Raw genomic sequence first — 5,808 nt, 5'->3', positions numbered from 1 at the left:
AGTTGCTTCCTGAAGTGACGGTGGCACCTGAGTGTCATTTTGTCTTCTTAAACTACATTTCACTTTTTCAATACCCAGTATTGAAATATATCTCTTTACAGAGATATCTCTTTACAGTACCCCCTCCAGTTAAGGTAATTGGTACTGTTACTGATTCCTGCTTAGACTTGGTCAAACACAGAGATCTGATCTATTCATATGGCTTGAAAACCCACCTTTATCTGATGATTCCCAGACCGTCTTCTAATCTCCATACTTGGAGCACATTTAATGATGTGAAATTGCTATTTTTACAGTTATACACAACTAAATATCAGCAATTGCATGTGATTCAACAAACATAAAACTAATAGGCTTCTTAGATTTAACGTGTCCAGAACAAGCTCTCCATCTGCTTTGACTCTCCATCTCAATTGCATCCCATCTTCAAACCTTCCGTTTTTTTGTTTTTGTTTTTGTTTTTTTTAGGCTAAGAACCTTGAAATTGTCCCTGCCTCTTTGCCTATGATCCACATTTGAATTGTAATCCTAAGCAAACGCCTTTGACTTGCTTTCCAAACATGCAAGATCTGGTCATTTGTTGAACTTGCACCACCATCCTGGATCCTCAGCTCTCATCTGGCTCATAGTGATACCTCCTAAGTCATCTCCCCACTTCTACACTTCTAGTTTTTCTCATCAAAATACTTTAAAAGCTGGGCACTTTTATCCTGCAATCCCAGTGGCTTGGGAGGCTGAGACAGGAAGAGCATGAGTTCAAAGCCAGCCTCAGCAAAAGTGAGGTGCTAAGCAACTCAGTGAGACCCTGTCTCTAAATAAAATACAAATAGGGCTGGGGGTGTGGTAGAGTGCCCCTGGGTTCAATCCCCATACCCACCCACCCCAAAAAATACTTTAAAATGATTTAACATCAGAGGATGTTGCTTCTCTTCTACAAACCCTACACTGGCTTCTCATTTATGTAGATGCAAAACTACACCCTGGCAGTGTCCTTGGTCTGACTTGAACATGCCAGGTACACTCCTGCCTCAGCCAAGTGCTGGAGTCAATAGATACCCTGAGATCTCTCTCCATTATTTCAAAACTTCGTGAAATGTCACTTGTGTTGACTGCACTGTGGCTCCTCTGAATTACTATGCTGAAATCCTAACACCTGGAACCTTGGAATGTGATTGTGTTTGAAAATATGAGTCTTTAAAGAAGCAAGTAAGTCAAAGTGAGGACATTGGAGTAGGCCCAATTCACTACAACTGTTCTACTTATAAAAAGGGGAAAATTGTGGATTAGGGTGTAGCTCAGTGGTAGAGCACTTGCCTAGCATGTACAAGGCCCTGGGTTCCATTCCTAGTACTGAGAAAGGAGAAAGAAAAGAAATAAGGCAGAAAATCTTGACACAGATGCCACATCTGGAGAGGACATTACATGATATAAAGATGGTCATCTATAAGCCAAAAAGTCTGGAAGACATCCTTCCCTCAAAACTGTCAGAAGGCACCAACCCTGTCAACCCTGAGTTAGCAGTTACAACCTTCAGACCTGTGAGAACAGGAGTTTCTGTTGTTTCAGCACAGAATTAGAGGTATTTTGTTACAGTAGCCCTGGCAAACTAATACACCCACTCAGGAGGGTGAATGGACATTAAGGCCTTGGACTGAGCCCATGCTCCCTGCTGCCCTTAGGAGCCAGGAATATACAAAGAGAAGATCACATGAAAACAGAGACAGCCATCTGCAAAGTCATGTAAGAGGCCTCAGAAGATACCAACCTTGCTGACACTTTGGTTTTGAACTTCCAGGTTCCAGAATGGTGAGAAAATAAATTTCGGTTTACGTCATCCAGTCTGTGGATGTTAGCTCTAACAAGCTCACACAATCACCTTCTCATGAGGCCAGTCCTAACCAGTCCAGTGAAAATCGCAATCATACCACACCTGGGCAGCCTGAATCCTTCTACTTTGCCTATAGCTAAGTCCTTCAACTCCATAGTGTGTTCCTTGTACTCAGGGAATATCCTGGACTTCAGTATAAATAAAACCAAAACTATCTAAAACCCTAACACAGTAGAATCTTGTTGTACCCACATGAACCAGTCCAAAGCAGTGTTTCTGGGGACAGAGCAGCTTTCCCTCACATGGAGATTCAGTGAGTAGCTCCTTTCATTCTCCATCCCATATGGCCCTGGGGTACATTCCACTCAGTAGACAACAGAATGCAGCCGGACATAGAGGGATGTGTCAGCCTTGGCCAAGACCTGGCATCTACCACTTCCAACCACATCAACAAGTCACTTGGGCACACCTAGGACTGAATTGCAAGGGGACCCGAGACATTCATCTAGCGGTATGCCCGGAAAATAGAACAGCTAGGAATCTGCCACAGTAGCTTCTCCATTTCTTTTTTTTTTTTTTTAATGTTTGTCCCCCCACCGCACACATACCCCCCACAGCGCACACACACTCCCCACAGTGCACACACTCTAAATGCAATCCCCATGAGGATGGGAGATTTGTAGATTTTATTTATTGGCTTATTCCATGAACCTGGACTAGTGCCTGGCACTGAGTAATCCCTCAAAAGTATTTGCCTAGTAAATGAATGAATAACTCATGTCATAAGCGATTGAAAAGCAGGAAAATGAATTATCCCCACATTTGGAAAATTTGCTCTCTTTGGGGTAGCACAAAACATTCCCATAAATACCAAATTAAAAGGTGAAAAGTGAATTGGAAGGGAACATAGGACACACCGTGTCCATAAGCATTGAGAGAATTCACAGCAAAGGGAAAGATCTAGCTTTGTTTTGAATCAAAGAAGGGGTATTGGATTTAAGTTAGCTGAAAAATATAAATGCCAGCCTGTGATTTATAATTGCTTTGAAAAAACAACTCCAGAACTCTTAGGAAATATTTCATAAGTTCTTAAAATAATGAAACATTCCTATAAAAATTATTTAAAAACTTCTTTTTGAATGACTGTTAAGCAAGGAAACATGTTAAATGATTTATACAAATTGCATCATTTAACCTTTAAAACAATCCTATAAAGCTGGTGTGTTTATTTACTTTTTTATGTAGGAATTTAGGAAAATAAAATTTTATTCTAAAATAATATTCTATAATTTTCTCCATAAACATATCAAAAGATTTATTGGCAGCTATTCTACTGCTTTTATTACTAATATAAATTATATCCTTTTTGTACTTTTTTAGTTACATTTTTTAATATCCAGAAATCCTGTAAGCCAGTTAATATATGATACTAATTTGGTAATATTTTCTCTACAAATTTTTATGCACATAATCATAATTCTACAAAAGGAAAATTTCTCTTTCTATCCAATCTTTATAATAAAATTTCTATCCATTTCATTTCAGATTTCTGATGAGGATATGCTTTAAAATTAAAGTGGAAAAAAAACTGATATTCTTGATTAGTTCCTGAACATAAAGGAATATTTTTAAAGATTTCAAGGGCTTGAGAAGATCATCTTTGTCATACAATTATTTTTTCATTTCTCAATTTTTAATCATACTCAGAACAGGTTTTTATTTATTCTTTATTGGTTCTTTTTAATTATATATAACATTAAGATTCATTTTGAAATAATTGTAAAAGCATGGGATCTATTTTCCATTCCTCATTTTTTAAGTGATTTTCATCATTAGTGTTTTTACTCAAGATTAAATGTTGAATTTTATCCATTGTTTTTACTGTAAATACAAAAATTATTTCATGTTTTCTTTTTTATATGCCAATGCTGCAGGTTATACCTAAGTCATTATTTCGGTTCTGTTTGACTAAGAGAAATTGGATTGTGTTCAGGTACACAGAGGTCATGTAGTTTGTGGGCTGGACTGCTCCCCAATCCCAAGGGTGAATTCTGATTAGTCTGAACAAACCAGAGTTATTCTATTATATGTCTCAGGATTGGTTTAAACATGGATAAGTGACCTGACCCTGGCCAATGACACATGAATTATATTCTGCTTGAGGGTTCTAGAAAAAGAATGTGTCAGGGACTCATCTATTTTAGCCTCCAGATATACTAAGTATTCCCTACCATGGTCTTGAGACTGTGCAGAGAACCATCCACACAATGAACATTGCAGAGAGCAAAGATGAGTGGACCCCAAGTCTCAGGCCACACACTTGCAATCCTGAATTAACCCTGAATCACCCAGCGTCTGCAATTCTTGTTTCATGGGCTAAAACATGATGCTCTGTCCCAGATCCTGTCTTATTTGGAGTCCAAAACATCCTTACACACACAACACACATACAGACTTATATCTTCCAAATTCTAAGTGAGTTGACATATAATTCCTTTAATTTTTTTGTATTCACATCGTATTTAAACAAGTCTGTATAGCCCTGTATTTTGCCCTTTATATTCCAAAATTCTTTCTTTTACCTAGCTAAATCTTGTCAGAAAATGGGTCTTTATCCTTATTTTAATGTACTTTCATCTTGTTTAATCCTTTTCATTATTTCCATGCTTCTATTTCATTAATTTTTGTTTTTATCTTCATTATCACATTTTTCTTTTTTTCCATAGTTTTTCTCTATTATTTGTTACTCATATTCTTCATATTCTGAAATCATTCACTTTTCATCATTTTTTCTAATACATAAAGACTCTAAATTTCTGGGGGCATAGCACTTTGGATATGTGATAATGAAACGTGCAGTATTTATATTTTTATTCATTTCTACTAATTTTCTAACTTCCATTGTAACAAGGAATTTTGCCAGCTAGTCTGCTTTGTTGCAGAGTCATGAATCGTGGACTGGCACATAGGATTTGGGCCCAGATTTCTTGCCCCAGAGCTGTGTCCCTAATCAGTGGACTACATTGCCTTTTCACTTCATATATGGAATATTAGACTCTTCATTTCTTTCTTTTAAGTGAGATAAATCTATTAAGTGAGATAAATCTATTAAGTGAGATAAATTTAAAAATACATATTTTTGTTATAATTTATCCATAATTTATATATGAGTATTTTAGTGAATAGGTTCAGGTTAACTCAATCACTATGTGGCAGAAAACAGAAATACCTTCCAACTTAGACTTTCTACACTAACTTCATATGCTGAGTTTTCCATGTCTAGAAATGACCTTATTGCTATCCCAGATGATCAAAATTGATAGCCTTCTTTGATGCTACTGACTTGAGATACATGAATGGATTCAATAGAAAGCTAGGGAAAATCTTGAGAGAGCTCAGTAAGCTACAAGAGAGCACAGAGAGGCCTTTAAGAAAAATCAGAAAAACAAAACATGAATGAAATAAGAAGTTCAACAGAGATAGGAGCTGTTAAAAATAATAATAATAATAAACAAACAGAAGTTCTGGAGCTAAAAATACAATGACTGGATTTTCAATGACTATTGAAAAAATGCAAATACAGAGGTTCAGTAGCAGACTTGATGGAGCAAAAATAATAATCAGTGAACTTCAAGACATGTAATTTGAAATTACTGTTGTTGGAACAAGAAGAGTAAAGAATGCAAAGGTGTGAAGAAAGCCTGCAGGACTTCTGGAACACTAAGGAAAACAATATGCATACTAGGATAGTCTGAGAAGGTAAAGAGAAAGAGAGAGGACAGAAACAATGGCTGGACCTTCCTAAAGCTAAGATGAAAGTGGACACCGAGAATCTTGAATCCCAAAGAACCCAAATGCATTAACCTAAATGAAATCTACATTATATTATCAAAATTAAATTTTCAAAAGTCAAGGACAAAGAGAATTTTGAAAGCATCCTGAGAAAAGCAATATATAACATTCAAGGCAACCTCAATAAG

Source organism: Marmota flaviventris, chromosome 11 (assembly GCF_047511675.1).
Source record: "Marmota flaviventris isolate mMarFla1 chromosome 11, mMarFla1.hap1, whole genome shotgun sequence".
Classification (NCBI taxonomy): domain Eukaryota; kingdom Metazoa; phylum Chordata; class Mammalia; order Rodentia; family Sciuridae; genus Marmota; species Marmota flaviventris.
Note: the sequence above shows the minus strand (reverse complement) of the source record.